The 20,157-nt window shown below is 40.6% G+C and overlaps 1 non-coding gene across 1 annotated transcript; it reads left to right on the top strand.

Annotated features, from left to right (window-relative positions):
* The first annotated feature begins 468 nt into the window (after nt 1-468).
* Nucleotides 469-575, top strand: LOC120084272 (small nucleolar RNA R71). Its single transcript, XR_005483637.1, has one exon. It is a non-coding gene; the product is annotated as a small nucleolar RNA R71 (small nucleolar RNA).
* The last annotated feature ends 19,582 nt before the right edge of the window (nt 576-20,157 follow it).

Genomic DNA, 20,157 nt, shown 5'->3' with positions numbered 1-20,157 from the left:
GAAATTCTGTTGCTGATTCTTCCAAGCAAAATTAAGGTGGTTTCTCCACCCGGGGTTGTAGGTATTCGAAAAGGGATTATTTTTTACAAAGTAAACAGATTGTGGATTTTGCGGGCAATCTTCCATTGCATGCCCATTATCACAAGTCGCACACCTTGTGGTGTTTTGACTGATTGCGTTGATTTGCCCGTTTTGTAGTGTTGGGCTGCTGATCGTAATTCTCTAGATTAAGTTCATCATTACGTTCATCTGATTTTTTAGTGAAGCAATAGCACCATTACTTGCGCCATTGTCTTTAATTCTCAATCTTTGGTCACTCTCCCTCCAATCTTCGTGGTTTTTAGAGATGCGATCCAAGATATTCTTCGCCTCATCATACGTTTTATCAAGCATACCATCAACGATTGCCGCATTGGCAGTGGTCTGTGATGCAGGATTCAAACTATGATACATTGAAGGCAGTCTGGCAAACCATTGTGTGGACAATCCCTGACCAACCTTTTAAACCTCACTTAGGCATCGCTGAGGGATTCGTCCATGTCTTGTTAAAAATTTGTAATGAGTTTCCTTCGTCTGGCATTCTCAGTAGGTGGAAAGTATTTCTTCATAAACTTCTCCACGACCTGTTCCCAAGAAGTGATCTTTCCCGGGTCGAGAGAATATGCCCATTTTCTAGCCTAATCACAGAGAGAAAATGGGAACAAAGTTAGTCAAACTTCTTCGGCAGAGATGTTCGGGAACACAAAAGTATTGCAGATTTCAATAAAGCTTCGGAGGTGGGCATGCGGGTCCTCACCATGCCTTCCTCCGAATTGTCCTACAGTCTGGATCATTTGCAGCATCATCAGATTCATTTTGAATCGGCTTCCATCAAGGGCAGGCCTCATGATTCCTGGAGAGAAATCATAGAGGTTTGGTGATGCATAGTCCCTAATGGGTCTATTGCGATCGTTTGCCAGTAGGATTGGATTCGCCATGACATTGTTATCATTTGGTGCTCCGTTTCCAGGCTGCTCTGCCATCTCTTCTTTATCTGACTGTGGTTACTGTTGGCGGTCTCTCAATCTTTGTCTAAATGTTCTCTCAATCTCCGGATTGTAATTCACCCGAGATTGAGAGTCTGCAAAGAAATCAGAAAAAATTACCGTTAGCACACTATTTTGCCGAAGTCCCCAGCAACAGTGCCAAAAACTTGATGCTTATTTTTATGAAGTGAAATATGGATTTTATGGCGATGGTGAAGTTGATGGAAAAATCGACATGCGCAGCGGAAATAAGAATCGATTTTACTCTAATTGCCCAAATTAAACATGCAACCCAAAAGAATTAATTAGGGTTATTTTGAAATAATACCTTTGAAGCTCCCGGAACTCATCTATCTCCACTCGAACATGAATCAGACAACCACTAGAGCTGACCTACTATCCTCTGGACTCAGAATCGGGTTCTGGGACCCGATGGATGAAGAACCCGAGAGAGAGAAAAAAAAGATGGAAATAGTATAGTGAAATTGGGTTGGGTTTGGTTTTTTTTTTCAGCCCAGTTTTAAAAACTAATTTTGCAAAATTTCCAAAATTTTTTAATCCAAAATCAGAAGCCCATATTTATAGAAAAGGGCCATGCAAAATTGCATGAAAAAAATTCACAAAATCCCAACACCTAAAATCCACTATCTAAGTGGGCTTAATGTCTCCACTATAAGCCAACACCTAGCCCACTATTTTGTTAGTGGAATTATCTAACAACAGTTTGGATTTTCTCACTAACTTTAGTCAAAGGGCAAAATAGTCATTTGGTCAAAATCAAACTTTGACCAAAAAGTCAATATTTTGACTTTTTATTATTTTTTTCGTGTTGACTAATTTTGACCTCCTGAGCATGAATCCAGATTCATTTTCTCGAAATTCAAATCACAATTGAATATAAGGTCAGTCAAAGTTTGACTTTTTAAAGTAAAAAATCAACTCTTTGACTTTTTACATCTTTGACCATTTCCATTATTTCCGAGCTTCCGAATATGAACGTATTCATATTCTTGATATTTAAATCACATTTAAATATTAAAGTTGTATCTCTAAACTAAAAAACCGATCACTATATCACATATACTTGTTGGTTTCTCTCTCTTCACCTAATTTGAATAATTCGTATTATTCTATCATACTGTTCTAAGTTTATTCCATATGAGTTAGTAAGGGAACCTAATGGACCTATAGATTATGTGCTCCAACGATCCGAGATTAGCTGGCTAAAATCTTTAGACGAAGCTGATCAACATTCGTTAACTAACGGGTCATTCCACTATAGTCCCGTAGTTGCACTCCCCTCACTATAGATATATTTGTGTCCATTTGATATAATCATGATTAGTAAGTTAATCCTTCACAGGTTGTTTGTAATCTCGGTTGGGTCATAAAAACCATTTTACCCCCGAGACTACATCTTATTTCTTACGTTCCACTGATCCTCTAATGAACAATTGGTTTAAGGTCTAACCTATAAACCGAACCCCTCTTGGGCCAATGAGGGGTGGGGCCCCTTGTTCAAGACCTGGATTCAGTACTAAAGGGAACAACCTATCTACTACCCTATAATGGGTATGAGTGAATTTCGTCTTGCACCCTATGTTCCCAGCTATCCACCTGATCTCACCCCTTAAATGGGAGGCTTATTGGGCCAGCGATAATGAGCTGCCCTTACCTATGCAGATCTAAGGATAATTTCGAGTGAACAGGAGTTCATAGTTAGTTTAGGATTAAGATTAAATTACCTAGGTCATCAATTAATGAAATAGTCAGTTTTATACATTAAACGACATTTAGAACGTAAAAGTGACTATTTCATGGTTCAGTCTTATGTAAACTCTTTACATAGGATGCCCCCATTTTCATGTCTCCACATGAACGATTTAGGATCACATCATTTGTACTAACTACAAAATGGGCCACATCCATAGTGTTCTCAGAATAAGGCGCCCAACTTTATTCATATACTATAGACCATTTTGGCTATATATATATTTGAACTTGATCCACATTTATATCACTACATAAAGTTCAAACTTAAACTTAATAGCCTCGGATCCTTAGTTTATTGAATTCATGAATATAAAATTTAAATTTACTAAAGATTTTCAATAAGAGCTTTATTGAACAAGAATATGATATTACAAACTACGAATTTTAAGACATAAAATCCAACAGAAATTGCGTTGTGCACTCAAGTTTCCTCAGCAGAATCCAAGTGTAAATTCCACTGAGTTTCTTGGTAAGTTCAGGGTCGAACTCAGGGACTTGTGAAAACAGGTTGCGTTGGTAATTTTTACGAAAAACTTTGCGGTAACTGGATAAATAAATAAGTTGTTGGAATTGTTGTTTGCATTAATGAAAAATAAATAAATGCGGTGGAGTTTGAAAAGAGTTGGTAAATTGAAGATATGATGAGTATGCGGTGAACGGGTTGAGAAAAGTTTCGGCTAACATTTCCTAGGATGCATTCATGCTATGCGATCATGCAACATGCATACAATAGAAAACCACCTCTCGGTGCGAATGCCACGGCTTCTAAGGCTAGAACATATGTGATATATGCGCTAAGTCTATAGGACCTACACATAATCCCCTATTGTTAATTATGCGATGACAAAATGACACACACATACACAAATAAGGCGACCACATAATATCATTCCCATCTATAGGATGCATGCGATGCAGGTTAACAAATCGAGCTTATCTCTAAGTCCCTATCTCTTGTTCGTGCAGTTCTAATCTTGCTCTCTCGAGTCCAGATTCTAACCGATCTCTCTCGAGTCATTAGGTTCTTTCTTTAGAATCTCTCTCGAGTAGCTCTAAAGGGTATTTAGCACAGCATAAAACAAGACAATCGCAAGTAATGAACTTCCTAGGTCATGTTAGCTCAGTTCTTCTCAACCCATTCGACTAGTTTAGCTACTCATGCGTGCTAAGAGAGTGAACAGATGTAGAAATAGAACTTCCATTGTATAAATATAAAGATGAAGTACAAAATAACAATGCAAGTATAGAATACAGGGCCTGGTGTAACGCATTCGGTATGTATGATATTAAATGCTCACAATGATGCGATATTGCTACTATTTATGCGTTAATTAGGGATTGCTCAGGTAGTATGCCCTGCGTTGTCACAAGTTTCCTCATGATGGAACCAAGTGTAATTCCACCGCAAGTTTCTCGGTGTGATCCGAGGTCGAACACGGGGAAGTGGTGCTGGTTATTGCGGAATGTTCATAGTATATGCGACCAGGTTTTTAATTCTTTATAAAAGGTGTGTACAGTATGTAAATTGCAGTAAAATAAAGGAAAGCGGTAAAGATGCGATAAGACATAAAAATAAAATAAACCTAAGCTAGATGTTACAAGATACAGGCTTTATGTGCAGGATACTAGGATTAGGGTTGGCTGTGAAGGTTGTGCAAAGACGTGGGATGCGACGACAAGTCTTGTGAACAGATTAGAAAGAGAAAGATAAGTATTACAAACAACGCAAGTTCTTAATTGAATTAACAGTACAAATACTGTTCCGCTCTCCTCTCAATGATCGGCCGCGTTTCCCACATGTCTATGGTGAAACAAAGTCTAACGTAAAGAACACAATTTGCTTCCATGTCTGGAAGTACTACTCGCTTTAGTTAACGCACTCTTCTGACCTTCTCTCGATAGATCAGAATGACATCTTCACTTCTGCTCTCACAGGTGAAGATTCCATCTAGCATGCTTTAGCTAAATGTATTTTATAACTTTAATACATAGTAAGTTCTTGGTGATTCATATTGCTCATCAAGGGATAAAGAAAACATCATGAAGAAAGTGGCTAATGGGTGAACGAAAATAGACAAAAAATGGTAAACGAAATCTATCGAAACATTTAATATTCTACTAAGTGTTTGATACATGATATGTGAATGAAAAGATAAAGAAAATATGGAATACAATGAAAAAGAGATAGAACAGATACAATCCGGTGCCAATGTCTTGGCACAGATTCGATGGAGATCTGCTTACCGGATCGGATGGTTTTGATGGCAGGAAGAGCTTCCCTCTGAGGCTTGCTCCACCGGTAGTAGGGTCTCTGCATAGAGCTTTGATCGAGTATATGATAGGTCAAATATGAGATTTACCTCTCGACCTTATCTAGTTCTTTTCTCGGATTTCTTCTCTTTAGCACTCAGCTCAGCCTTTTCTCTCTAAAATCTTACAGCACTTAGCCGAGTATCCAATAGCATACTTTTCTCTAAAATCACAGGGGAATTTATAGGAGCAGATCATTTGACTCCAGCCTTGTGGTCCCCACGTGATGGTTATGGTAATTCCACAGATGGAGGGATATTATTCCTTCTGTTATGCAATCAGACCATCAATTCTGCACAACCGTTAGTTGTGCACATGTCTCAATCCTCCACTCTCGCATTGCTCAGTTGCATCTTTCGATCATGGGTTCGCATGCGGTGTTTGTTTTTATTACCACATGTGGTTGAAGCGTAGCTCTAAACCGACTGTCGCATTGCGCCGTTACTTCAGTAATCGTCTCTTCATGGTTGATCAATGGGCGCAATGTGACAGAGATGCGTTGATTAGTTTTTCATGGGCCTTGAGCGCAAGCGGTGACTTGGTCTCCTGCAAAACAGAGTAAAGTTTGGCTTGTCCTCCATCGTTTTGGCATTAGTGAGTGTAATTGCAAACATTTATAATTATTGTCATACTAGGTTAATTTTCATACAATTGGCGCATAATTACTAACTTTTGGCCACAATATCTATATAAGGTGGCATAAATAACTTGTATTTCTACAAGTTATCACACCCCTAAATTTAGATATATGCTTGTCCTCAAGCATATCTTCTACTAAGGCAATCATGCTCCATTCCTATCCTGTATTTCTGTGATTATTGGTTGCTCTGAATGTTACACTTAGGCACATTACCTGACATTGCACTTTCCTTCTACCCTTGCTAATTCTTAGCAAGCCTTACTTTATTCTTCTATGTAACAAAATTTTGCTCAAAGACACTTTTTGAGTTTTCAAAATAGAAAGTTTATATCTTTTTTATCAAAACAACTTGATGTATCTATATGTGGTGAGCAACACTTTACGTCATTTATTCACTTAGAGATAGTTGGTCATGGTTACATTCTTCGTTTTAGCTTGTCCCCACGGGTGTCATGCGAACATCCAACTACGGTAGTGTCCAGTTCTAACTTTAACTCATGATAATCAGAGGAGTTGTCCCTTGCATTCTTTTTTTTTTTTTGGTTTATACAACGTCGTTCTTGGAAACCCACCTTCGTTTTGGCTTGCTCCTACGGGTGTCATACGAACATCAAACTACGAGTAGGCTCCTTTCACAACTGAACGCTTATCAGGTTGGGAACAGTTTTGAAATTTTCCCTTGTGCTGACATTGGAGTTTTGCATTTTTTTTTTTTTATAAATGAAAATGGACCCATTTTCTGAAATACTGCATACTTCTAATTTCATCTGCTCAGACCTTCCCCACCCCCAAATTTAAATATGAGTAAGGTCCTCATTGCGTTGTTTGGATAGATTAGACAAACACTTAGAAGAAAATTTTAAAAAGAAGGTTTGAGCAGGACTTTGAAAGATATAAGGTAAAGTACTGCAAAATTAAGAGTTAACTAAGTGTTAGTCAAAATTTACTAAGTATGGGAAATGTTTCTAAGTCTAACATATAATACATCATAGCAGCACAATGAAGATCGTACAAATACAAGAGTACAAATATAGCAAAGATTAACAAAGGAAGATAAAGAAAGAGGCACAGGCAAAGAGCAGGGTGAATTATGTACTTTGATTGTATTGACTATTAACAAAGTGTGCGAATATATTACAAATGATCGCATTACAATAATTTTTCTATTGCCTGTATAGGAGTCAAAGAATTCGGTTAACTTCAAATTTGCCTTAGAAGGGTGCATGATTTGCAATTCATGTCATGCTTCCAATAAACGTAGATACATTTTTGCTGAGGACGGGTACACGCATCCCTACAGCACACCCTTTAATTAAATACATTTATGGAGTATACCTCAACATAGTGAATTCAATTAAGACTGGGCAAAGGACGCATATGTGTGCAACACACCCTTCACCGCAATGTATTTAGGTGTATTAGATGCATATCTCCTCTTCTTTCTACTTACTACACCCAACCTCTCGTTATATACCAGTTTATTTTCTTCTCTTCTTAACGCAAGTTGAAAAGGTCTTATGGTGATTTATTGAACATTCACAAAGTCATGTGCCCACGCTACTACATTTAATGTATGTAAACATATGAAACTTCTAGAAAAATTAGGCCTAATCCTATTAAATAGTGATCATAAAATGAAACAAACGGTAAAAGAAAGCCATAAAGAAAGCAAGTAAACATAGATGGGAAGGCCGACTGAAAGAAGTTCTTAGAATTACCGCAATCGCTTTCCCTGCAAGAATTTTAATTCTGCTTGCCCAAATCAAGGGTGTCCATGTGCCGATGCCCCAATAATAGGGTTTGATCTACTGACCATTGACTTTGAATGCGCTGCTCCCATCCAACGTTGTTAATTCCACTGTGCCGTGCGAAAAGATTGTCTTGATCCAAAATGGCCCGGACCAACGAGACTTCAACTTTCCAGGGAACATCGCAGATGCACGTTGAATAGCAATACCCGCTAACCTTCGGTGAATGTTCGGTCGTTTATGCGGTCATCATGCCATTTCTTCATTTTCTCCTCATATATCTTTGCATTTTCATAGACATCCCTTCGCCATTCGACCAACTGATTCAATTGTAACTTCCAGACTTTCCCTGTACTGGCTAAATCAAAATTCAGCTTCTTGTATGCCCACATTGCCTTGTGTTCCAACTCAAGCGGCAGATGACAAGCTTTTCCAAAGACCAGGGCATACGAAGACATGCCAATTGGTGTTTTGTAGGCAGTCCTGTAAGCCCATAGTGCCTCGTCAAGCTTGGGTGACCAATCTCTTCTAGCAGTATTAACCACCTTATCCAAGATCGTTTTGATCTCTTTGTTAGAGATCTCTGCCTGCCCATTATTCTGTGGGTGATAAGTAGTTGCCACTTGATGGATGACGTTGAACTTAGTCAACAGGTTAGCAATTATGCGGTTGATGAAGTGAAAGCCCTCATTGCTGATTAAGGCATGTGGCGTTCCATAGGGCGCAAAAATATTTTTCTTCAAAAACTTCGCCACAGTGGCTATGTCTTGGCACATGCGATAGGCTTAAGCCATTTTGATACATAATCAACTGCAACCAAAATATATTGATGACCTTCGGATGGTGAGAACGGGCCCATGAAGTCAATTCCCCATACATCAAATACTTTAACTTCTAAGATTGACGTCAATGGCATTTCATTTCTTTTGGACATATTCCCTGTCCTTTGGCACCTATTGCATTGCACAACATAGGCATGGGCATCCTTGAACAGAGTTGGCCAAAAGTAGCAGCACTGTAAGACTTTTGCTGCAGTCCTTTGCCCCCCAAAATGTCCTCCATATGGGGACTCATGAAAAAGTTCTAAAATTCTCTTGGCTTCGTGCTCAGGAATACATTAACGTATTATATGATCAGGTCGTTGTCAAGATAGGAATGGATCGTCCCAGAAATAAAATTTTGTGTCATGTATTAGCTTCTTCTTCTGCTGGTAGGTATAATCATTCGGTAGTTGACCGCAAGCTATAAAGTTTACTATGTCTGCATAGCAGGGAACATTAACGCCTACTGCCATCAGCAGCTCATCGGGGAATATTTCCTCAATATCTTTTTCTGTCCCTTGAACCTCGCAATTTTCCAGTCTTGACAAATCATCTGCAACTTGGTTCTCGGTGCCCTTCCTATCTTTAATTTCTAGGTCAAATTCTTGCAGGAGCAATACCCACCGTATCAATCTTGGTTTTACATCCTTCTTCGTCATTAGATATTTATTCGCAGAGTGATCTGTATACACCACCACATTTGTTCCGATCAGGTATTATCGAAACTTCTCCAGTGCAAATACCACTGCAAGCATTTCTTTCTCTATGGTCGTATAGTTCTCCTGTGCGTCGTTCAGTGTTTTGCTCGCATAATAAATGGGATACAAAACCTTTCATCGGCGTTGACTCAAAACTACGACCACAGCATATCGGCTAGCATCACACATCAATGCAAAGGGTTGCGTCCAATCTGGCGCAACCAAAATCGGAGCGGAGATAAGTGCATCTTTTAATGTGTTAAATGCTTTAGTGCAGGCATTATCAAAATTGTACTCACGGTCAACTTCGAGAAGTGCACTAAGGGGTCTTGCGATCTGAGAAAAATTGCGAATAAATCTTCTATAAAATCTCGCGTGACCCAGAAAGCTCCTTAGTGTTTTTACATTCACCAGAGGGGGGGTAATTTGGAAATTGCATCGATTTTTGCTTTATCAACTTCAAATCCTGCCTTGGAGATTTTGTGACCTAGAACTATTCCTTCTTCCACCATGAAGTGGCATTTTTCCCAATTCAGTACAAGATTTTTTTCCACGCATCTCTTCAAGACTTTCTCAAGGTTGGTCAAACAGAAGTCATAGTTATTGCCGAAAACTGAGAAATCATCCATGAAAACCTCGAGTGACTTCTTCAAGTAATCCGAAAATATTGCTATCATGCATCGTTGAAAAGTGCCTGGTTCATTACAGAGTCCAAATCGCATGCGTCGAAACGTGGACGTACCAAATGGGCATGTGAAGGTTGTCTTGTCCTGATCCTTCAGCGCCAATTTCTATTTGGTTATACCCTTAATAGCCATCAAGAAAGCAGAAAAATTCGTTCCCTACAAGTCTGTCCAACATCTGGTCAATGAACGGGAGTGGAAAGTGGTCCTTTTTGGTGGCCAAATTTAGCTTGCGGTAGTCCATACAGATTCTCCACCCTGTATTTGTCCTTGTGGGAACCAATTCATTCTTGTCATTGGTGATGACTATCATCCCCCCTTTCTTTGGAACACATTGCACTGGGCTTACCCAGCTGCTATCAGATATCGGGTAGATGACACTGGCATCCAGCCACTTCACTATTTCCTTCTTTACAACCTCCTTCATGGCAGGGTTTAAGTGACACTGCCTTTCTACTGATCCATTCTTTCCTTCCTCCAGACGAATCTTATGCATGCAATACGAAGGACTGATTCCTCGAATATCTGCCAAGGTCCATCCTAAGGCTTTTGCGTTGTTCCTTAGGATCCGTATGAGAGCATCTTCTTTCTCCTTACTTAGTGATGCAGAGATTATAACTGGTAACGTGTCGTTACTTCCCAAGTAAGCATGCTTTAAGTGCACCGGAAATGACTTTTAACTCTAACACAGGTGCCTCTTCTAAAGATGGCTTAATGCGCTGTGAAGTTTGTTCAGATAACTCGAGCGGTTGGAAATTAGATTCAGTATGAATTATGGCGCAATCCTCCTCCAATATTGCGTTGTCTTCAAAATATTCCTCCTTCTTTTCCTTCAAGGGTTCGTGCAACTGTTCTCCCTATAGTTCTTCGATATATTGGCAGTTTTCTACATCTCCTGGATACTTCAACACATTGAGTACGTTGAACTTTACCTCTTGATCATCGACCTGGATGGTCAACTCTCCTTTCTGCACATCAATCAATGCTTGCCTTGTGGCGAGAAATGGGCATCCCAGGATGATAAGGATTTCTCTATTTTCCTCATAATTCAATATAACGAAATCTGCGGGGAAGATAAACTTGTCTACCTGCATGAAAATATCTTCTATCTTGCCCTCTGGAAGCTTTATTGATCTATCGGCTAACTGCAATGTAATCATGGTTGGCCTGGCTTCGCCGATGTCCAGCTTCTTAAAGATTGACAAGGGCATCAAATTTATGCTCGCCCCCAAATCACACAGTGCGTTCCTGACCATCTTCCCTCCTATGGTGCAGGGTAATGTAAAAGTCCCAGGATCATTCATTTTAGCAGGGAGATTATTTTGAAACAAAGTGCTACACTCGTATGTTAGTGCAACTATTTCATTTTCTCCGATCTTTCTCTTATTGGCCAGAATGTCCTTGAGGAATTTCACATAGCTCGGCATCTGCTCTAATGCTTCTATTAAGGGAATATTAATATGCAGCTATCGAAGAACGTCCAGGAACCTCTGAAATTGCTTACTATCGTCTTTCTTTTTCAGCCTGAATGGGAAAGGTGGAGGATCCCAGCGTATTTCCTGCTCACTTTGCTACTTAGTGAGGTCCTATGCTTGCTGTGTGTTATTGGTTGGCGGTTGCGTTGATTGAAAATTTAAGTCTTGAGAAGCTTCATCTTTTGTAAATAATCTCGCTTCTGAATTGGGGTTGCTTTCATTATTTTGTACTTAGTCATCATCAATAGTTAAATCAGCTGGTACTGTTACTGCATCTGGTACTTCGGCACAATGGGAGCTGTTATTCTGCCGCTCCACAATGTCACGGCATGACATTGTTCTTTACCTTTTGGCCTCAATATTCTTGAACTTCCTTGTGATATACCAGCCGTTTTCTTCTTTAATTCTCTCGCAAGCTGATCTATTTAGTCTTCTAATTCTTTGAGAGAGTCAACTTGTGACTGTCTCATTGCCTTGCTTTTTTCAATGTAATGCTTCAGTGATGTTTCCAGAGATGAGGTACTGCAAGAGGTATCATATGCAAACAGTTGATCGCATGGCTGTGTACCCTGAGAATCACTTGGACTGTAGTTCGAAGGGTTGCCTCGATCCTCTTGATAACTAAATTGATAGAAACTGTGGCCTTCGTGAATGAGATTCTCATCCAAACCAAAAATTGGGTGATCCCCCTAATCATGGTTATGGTCGTTGCCCCATGATTCATCATAAATAGCATATACGGGTTGTTGATCCCATGGGCAGACGTCTGCTGGATGTACCTCTCCCCATTGAGTACAATCCACAATGGTCAAATGAGTCACCGTGTTAACTTGCGCTGCTCCTTGGGAAAGAGTTTTCTACTTATTAGCCACCATCTGGAGGAGCGATGTCATTGTGGTCATTTGCTCAACCAGTGCGCTCATTGTGTCTATTGGCACATCGACCTTTTCTACTCTTTCTGGCTTCAGACATCTTACCTCAAGCCCATTATCAATCCATCCGTCAGAATGTCGCGATATACGATCCAATATGCCCTTTGCTTCCATATATGACTTATTCATTTCCTCCCTCTGCAGAGGAGTCAGCAACTGCTTGCATTGATGGGTCTAGACCATTGTAAAAGGTTTCCATCAAGATACTATCAGAAATCCCAATATGCGGGCAGTTCTTTACTAACTGTCGAAATCGCACCCAAGCAGTGCTTAGGGTTTCATAACTCTTTTGCTCGAAATTTTACACCTCTCTTCGCCTCATTGCGTTGACAGATGGAGGGAAGAATCTATTCATGAACCTATCAACCAACTGTCCCCATCCATGAATTTCATCCAGCTCTAATGCTTCAGCCCACCTCTTTGCTTCATCCCGCAATGTGTACGGGAATAGACACAGTTTAAGAATTTCTTGAGTTACAACAGGTGGAGAGAATGTGCTACATATGTCTACGAAGTTTGTTAAATGTGCGTATGGGTCTTCTCCCAGTAGTCCTCTGAATTATCTCACATTCTGAATCATTTGCAGCATGATAGGTTTCATCTCAAAGCTTGCATTCCCCTCAACTACTTGTTTTGAACTTCTTGGTGAAAAATTGTAAAGATCTGGCGCTACATATTCCCTCATAAGGATGTTCTGATCAGCGGAAAGAGAAATAGGATCTTGCACTGGCAAATTTCCCCTCAGGTTTCCAGTAGGAGCCATATTCTCTTTAGCCATACTTCTTCGCCAGTTAATTCAACCCTGATGAACTCTGCACGAAGAATATACTTGATCTCTAGGTCCACTTAGAGTTACCAGACCACCCCCACACTTCTAAGTCGTCAGACTGCTCTCTGCGTTGAACAGTCAATACAAAGAGATCTGTCCTGCACATAACATGAAAATATTCAACATTAACCGTTAACCAGCTTCCCCAGTAACGGCACCATAAACTACTATTTATGCGTTAATTAGGGATTGCTCAGGTAGTATGCCCTGCGTTGTCACAAGTTTCCTTACGATGTAACCAAGTGTAATTCCACCGCAAGTTTCTCAATCTGATCCAAGGTCGAACACGGAGAAGTGGTGCCAGTTATTGCGGTATGTTCATGGTATATGTGACAGGTTTTTAATTCTTTATAAAAGGTGTGTACAGTATGTAAATTGCAGTAAAATAAATGAAAATGGTAAAGATGCGATAAGACATAAAAATACAATAAACCTAAGCTAGATGTTACAAGATACAGGCTTTATGTGCAGAATACTAGGATTAGGGCTGGCTGTGAAGGTTGTGCAAAGACGTGGGATGCGACGACAAGTCTTGTGAATAGATTAGAAAGAGAAAGATAAGTATTATAAACAATGCAAGTTCTTAATTGAATTGAAAGTAAATATTGTTCTGCTCTCCTCTTGGCGTACACCTCTCAGTGATCAGCTGCGTTTCCCACATTTTTGTGGTGAAATAGAGTCTAACGAAATGAATGCAAAGTTGCTTCTATGTCTAGATGTACTACTCACTTTAGTTAAGCACTCTTCTTACCTTCTCTCGATAGATCAGAATGACATCTTCACTTCTGCTCTCACAGGTGAAGATGTCGTCTAGCATGCTTTAGCTAAACGTATTTTATAACTTTAATACATAGTAAGTTCTTGGTGATTCATATTGCTCATCAAGGGATAAAGAAAACATCATGAAGAAAGTGACTAATGGGTGAACGGAAATAGACAGAAAATGGTAAACAAAATCTATCGAAACATTTAATATTTCTACTAAGTGTTTGATACATGATATGTGAATGAAGAGATAAAGAAAATATGGAATACAATGAAAGAGAGATAGAACAGATACAATCCGGTGCCAATGTCTTGACACAGATTTTATGGAGATCTGCTTGCCGGATCGGATGGTTTCGATGGCAGGAAGAGCTTCCCTCTCAGGCTTGCTCCACCAGTAGTAGGTGTCTCTACACAAAGCTTCGATCAGGTATATGACAGGTCAGATCTGAGATTTACCTCTCGGCCTTATCTCGTTCTCTTCCCAGATTTCTTCTCTTCAGCATTCAACTCAGCCTTTTCTCTCTAAAATCTTACAACATTTAGCCCAGTATCCAATAGTATACTTTTCTCTGAAATCACTGGGGTATTTATAGGAGCAGATCATTTGACTCCAGCCTTGTGGTCCCCACGTGATGGTTATGGTAATTCCTAGATGGAGGGATATTATTCTTTCTGTTATGCAATCAGACAATCAATTTTGCACAATTGTTAGTTGGGCACGTGTCTCAATCCTTCGCTTTCGTATTGCTCAGTTGCATCTTTCGATCATGGGTTCGCATGCGGTGTTTTTTTTATTACCGCATGCGGTCGAAGTGTAGCTCTGAACCGACTGTCGCATTGTGCCGTTACTTCGGTAATCGTCTCTTCATGGTTAATCGACGGGCATAATATGACAGAGATGCGTTGATTAGTTACTCATGAGCCTTGAGCGCAAGCGGTGACTTGGTCTCTTGCAAAACAGAGTAAAGTTTGGCTTGTCCTCAATCTTTTTTGCGTTAGTGGGTGTAATTGCAAACATTTATAATTATTGTCATACTAGGTTAATTTTCATACAATTGGCGCATAATTACTAACTTTTGGCTGCAATATCTATATAAGGTGGCATAAATAACTTATATTTCTACAAGTTATCACTGGTAGCAATCTCTTGCTGCCCAGGCTTTTACGCTGTTTTTCTACTCGTTCTCAAAAGATAATTTCACTCTCGCGAGAGTCGGGTCGCTCTCTGCTTCTTCGCCTCAAGGTTCTCTCTCGAGTTACCCTGAGCGATCTCTGGCATCACCACTCTTCCCTTGCTCCACCTTAAAAAAAAAGAAAACTATGAACAAGAATGTGCGAATTAATTAACTGATCAACCCCACAACCGAAGGCTGCCCTTGGTATTTATAGAGCAACTAGGGTGAAAGGGGGCTTCTCTCTCATGATTGTACAAATGGGATGGCTTTAATTCCTAACTGATGCGCCGAATAATTGTCACTGAAAAGCTGAATGTACTTGTGATCGTTATTGACTGTCAACTTAATTTGGATTCGACTGTTATCAGCTTTCTATCCCATCGCGAATAATTAGCCTTTCACCCAGATGCGCCCACCATGTTGTGCTGACCAATTTGCGGTGAACCTTCTCGGGCGAATATTTGCAAACATGATCACCGCAAAGCCTTGCGGTAATGCTACACTCGACCAATGATTTCATATGATCGCAATTTCCACCTTGCGTCATTGCATATTCTGCACAAAAATACAAAAATCAACCGTTCTAATGCGATGAACGCATGCGACCGCAATATTATGAAATTGATGCTTAATGGATGCAATTTAACATGTTTTATCAATGCAAGCCAACATTGTTTAAGAACTTAGCAGTATGATAACGTGAATTTCTACCCGTTATCAACACCCCATCGCATATGTGAGTAGAACACTGAACCCTGCCCAAGCAAATTACACTACCACTGAAAAAGAATTTCTTGCGGTGATCTTTGCGCTGAAAAAATTTAAAGCTTACTTGCTGGGATCCAAAGTGATCGTTCACACCGACCACTCGACAATCAAATATTTAATGACCAAGAAAGATGCAAAGTCGAGGTTAATTTGATGGGTTCTCCTCCTCCAAGAATTCAACATGGAAATCATTGACCGTAAGGGGATGGAGAACCAAGTTGTGGACCACCTATCAAGATTAGAGAATCCGGAAGTAGACGCAATTATTCGGAGGTAAACGCATCCTTTCTAGATGAGCAGCTGTTCAAAATTAAAGAATTATCCTGGTATGCAAATATGGTCAATTATATGGTCTGTGAACAATTTCTGGAAAATTACACAGCCCACCAAAAGAGGCGGCTTATGCACGAATGTAAATCCTAATATTGGGACGAGCCAAATCTTTACAAGAGGGGGTCAGACCAGATCTTGCGTCTATGTGTGTTAGAAACTACTTATTGTCACGGTCATGCTTGTCCAGGGTGTGTTGCCCATGGCCGCATGACCGCCTCTACCTCTTTTTACTATGCTTTCATCCTATGTATTTCCTTTTGCTAGGTAGTTAGGTTTATATTTACTTTTATTAGTGAGTGACCACTCGCCCATTTCCATATGCAAGGGTAGTGGATGTGTTTTTGTTCAGAATGCACTATATGGGGATAAGACTAACCATCACTTCCCCATACCCAGAGTAGTAAATTATAAAGTTGTTGTTGTTGCTTATTGCTTTCTAGCCTACTACAATCTTTCTCTTCTCTATTCTTACGATCAAACTGTTTGCGAAAACCTTTTTTCCAAACCCATTTTATAAAACTGTTTTCTCCAAGAACAAGGGTGGAGGTTGCGAGAGGCACCCGGTGTGCCGTTGGCTGTTCGTATTTGAATTGGTTGACTTGTTCGTGAGTGGGAACAAGTGCCACACAATCACTAAGTGAAGCTTCAGAAAGTGTGATTGTGATAGTTGGTATCAGAGACAGGTTGGCTCGTAGAGTTTAGAAGTTGCAATCATGTTTGCTACGAAGCAGTTGGGCAGGTCCCATATTGACTGATTGGTCGAGATTGAAGAGCAAATACTCTATTTAATAGAAGTCCCTGATCAGGTTTGATTCCTAGAGACTCAGTTACAGGAAGTCGCTTACAAGGCCGATGAAATTGATGCAGTGGCTGGCCGCTTAGGCTGATGCCCGTTAGAGAATTGTTGACAAGGGTTGAGACCCTAAAGGCAAAAACCATGATGGATAGGCCTCTTGAGAATAGGGGTTGTTCTTCAGGATCTGTTGCCCTTATAGAAGAGTGTTTCAAAGAACTAGACAACTCGCAGAGAGCGATCATTCAGATGGTGACTGAAATGTCCGAGGACTTTCGAGCCACTGTCGATGTCATCCGGGCAGAGATTAAAGACATTGGTGCAAAAATTAAACTCACCATGAGAGCGGTGGGTAATCAAGCCCCAGTCAGGGGTGTAACCCAATTTAACAAGGTAAAAGTACCCGAGCCTAAGCCCTTCTGTGGGGCGTGTGATGCAAAGGCGCTAAAAAATTTCATCTTTGACATGTAACAATACTTCAGAGCTACAAACACAACGACTGAAGAATCAAAGATCACCCTAGCGACAATGCACCTAGTAAGGGATGCCAAGTTATGGTAGAGATCTCGTTTCATGGATGTCCAAGAGGGACGGTGTACCATCGACACGTGGGAGAGACTGAAACAAGAGTTGCGTTCTCAGTTCTTCCTTGAAAATGTTGAGATTTTGGCAAGACGCAAGCTACGGGAATTGAAACATATTGATACTATTAGGGACTATGTGAAACAATTTTCCGGATTGATGTTGGACATAAGAGACATGTCCAAAAAGGACAAAGTTTTCTGTTTTGTCGAAGGTCTGAAACAATGGGCAAAAACAAAACTGTATGAGTAGAGAATACAAGATCTCCCTACCGCATATGCAGCGGCCAAATGGTTATTTGACTTGATTGATGAATCTCAAGAGATGAGGCAACACTCGAGATCCTCTAATAGGGGGAGAAAGAGCAACGATTCGAGCTCATCGAAAAACAGTGGGGGAGATAAAGACAACAGTGGGGATAGTAAACCTCTTCAGGAGAAGACTGGAAATACATGGCGAGGGTAGAATCAGAGGAATTTTTATCGGCCCTTATCCTGTTATATATGCAAGGGTCCACACAAGGCAAGCGAATGTCTGGAACGAGTCTCCTTTAATGCTTTCCAAGCCTCATTAGCTTCGAATTGGAAAAGCAAAGCTGTTTAGGTAGAAGATGATAATGTGCAAGCAAAGGAAGATAGAACCCCACGGGTTGGGGCCCTGAGATATTTAGCTGCACTCCAAAAGGATGTAGGGGAAGAAAAGGGATCCCACGGAGGTCGATTGATGTATGTTGATGCTTGGGTCAACCATAAATTGGCCAAAAGTACCATGGTCGATTCGGGGGCCACCCATAATTTTATGTTCGAAACACAAGCCAGACGACTTAATCACCATTGGGAAGGAGGCGCAGGTAAAATGAAGGCGGTGAACTCTGAGGCCTTGCTGATTACAGGAATGGCAAAGAGGACAGTCGTAAAGTTGGGGGACTGGAATGGCCCTGCTAATTTTATGATCGTTAAGTGGTGTTGGGAATGGAGTTCTTGCTTGAGCACAAGGTAATACCCATACCCCTCACTAATTGTTTAGTGATCATCAAGTCTAAGCCCATCGTTTTGAATGCTAAGATCAGGCAGTCAGAGGAGATAAGGATGATCTCGGCCCTCTAGTTGGAGAAGGATGTTACCCATGAGTCAGTCAAAACCGCAGAAGAGAAAACCCCCTAAGACATTCTACGTTTCTTAGAGCAATGTCATGTTGTTGAGTCAGGCAGTTCAAACAAATCCCCGACTCCAAAGAAGAAAAGAAGGAGAAGGAGGAAGCCTAGACACCGACAGTTCCTACTAGGAGACTGGGTTCGAATGAATTTATGCCTGGGATAGTTTCAAAGTCGTGGGCAAAGAGAACATTGCCTCGTGAGCAACTTTAAGGGACCAGTGGAAGTCATCGAAAGGGTTGGGAGAACCTCTTATCGGGTGTAATTACCATCATGGATGGAGATTCATCCTATCATCCATGTAAGTAGACTAAAACTCTAACATCCCAACCATACCAAGGAGAGATGTAGAGTGGTGACCTGTCCACAAGCCACAACGAAGAGAATTGCAGGAGAAGAAGCCAATGAGAGACTTGCAAGAAGAAGCGACAGAGCGGTAGGACCAGGACTAGGCTGGGAAGAGTTCCTAGAGAAGTGGAGAAGCCTCTAGCATAGAGAAGTTCGTTGAGAGCGCATGGAAGGCCTCAAAGGCATCTGCTTAACAGTATGCTGAGTTTGAGCAGAGTCGGTTGACGGGGACGTCAACCAATTGAGTGGGGGAGAATGTCACGGTCATGCTTGTCCAGGCCGTGTTGTCCATGGCCGCATGACCGCCTCCACCTCTTTTTACTATGCTTTAATCCTATGTATTTCCTTTTGCTAGGTAGTTAGGTTTATATGTACTTTTCTTAGTGAGTGACCGCTCGCCCATTTCCATATGCAAGGGTAGCAGATGTGTTTTTGTTTAGAATGCACTATATGAGGGATAAGATTAACTATCACTTCCCCATACTCGGAGTAGTATGTTATAAAGTTGTTGTTGTTGCTTATTGCTTTCTAGCCTACTACAATCTTTCTCTTCTCTATACTTACGATCAAACTATTTGCGAAAACCTTTTCTTCAAACCTGTTTTATAAAACTTTTTTCTCCAAGAATGGGGGTGGAGTTTAAGAGAGACACCCGGTGTGTCATTGGCTGTTCGTATTTGAATTTGCTGACTTGTTTGTGAGTGGGAGCAAGTGCCACATAATCGCTAAGTGAAGCTTCAGAAAGTGCGATTGTGACACTTATCAGTGCATACTATCCCAATGCCATGACTCATCGTTGAAGGTCAACGCACAGTAGAAAAAGTGTTACAAAGTGGGTATTTTTTGCCAACTCTATTCAAGGATGCAAGAGACTATTCTATGAGATGCGACAAGTGCCAACACACGATTTCATGGAAGAATGTGATGCCAATGAATATTATATTAGAATTCGAACTCTTCGATGTGTAGGGTATAGACTTCATGGGACTATTTTCGCTATCAAATGGTCACAAGTACATTATGTTGGCCGCCGATTATGTTTTCAAATGGGTTGAAGCGGTATCATGCGTCACAAGCGATGTGACGATAGTCTCCAAATTCTTACAAAGAAATATCTTCACTCGTTTTGGCACCCCACGTGCCATAATAAGTGATGAAGGCTCCCACTTTATCGATAGCATCATCAACAAATTGCTGCTCAAGTATAATATCCTCTATAAGGTCGCCACTGCATACCATCCACAGACAAACGGCAAAGCCGAGGTGTCTAATAGGGAAATCAAACTGATCCTAGAAAAGGTGG

The sequence above is a fragment of the Benincasa hispida genome, chromosome 8, assembly GCF_027475165.1.
Source record: "Benincasa hispida cultivar pf3 chromosome 8, pf3_genome.v1.1, whole genome shotgun sequence".
Lineage (NCBI taxonomy): Eukaryota > Viridiplantae > Streptophyta > Magnoliopsida > Cucurbitales > Cucurbitaceae > Benincasa > Benincasa hispida.
The sequence above is the reverse complement of the archived record's forward strand: the minus strand, read 5'-3'. Positions and strand labels throughout refer to the sequence as shown.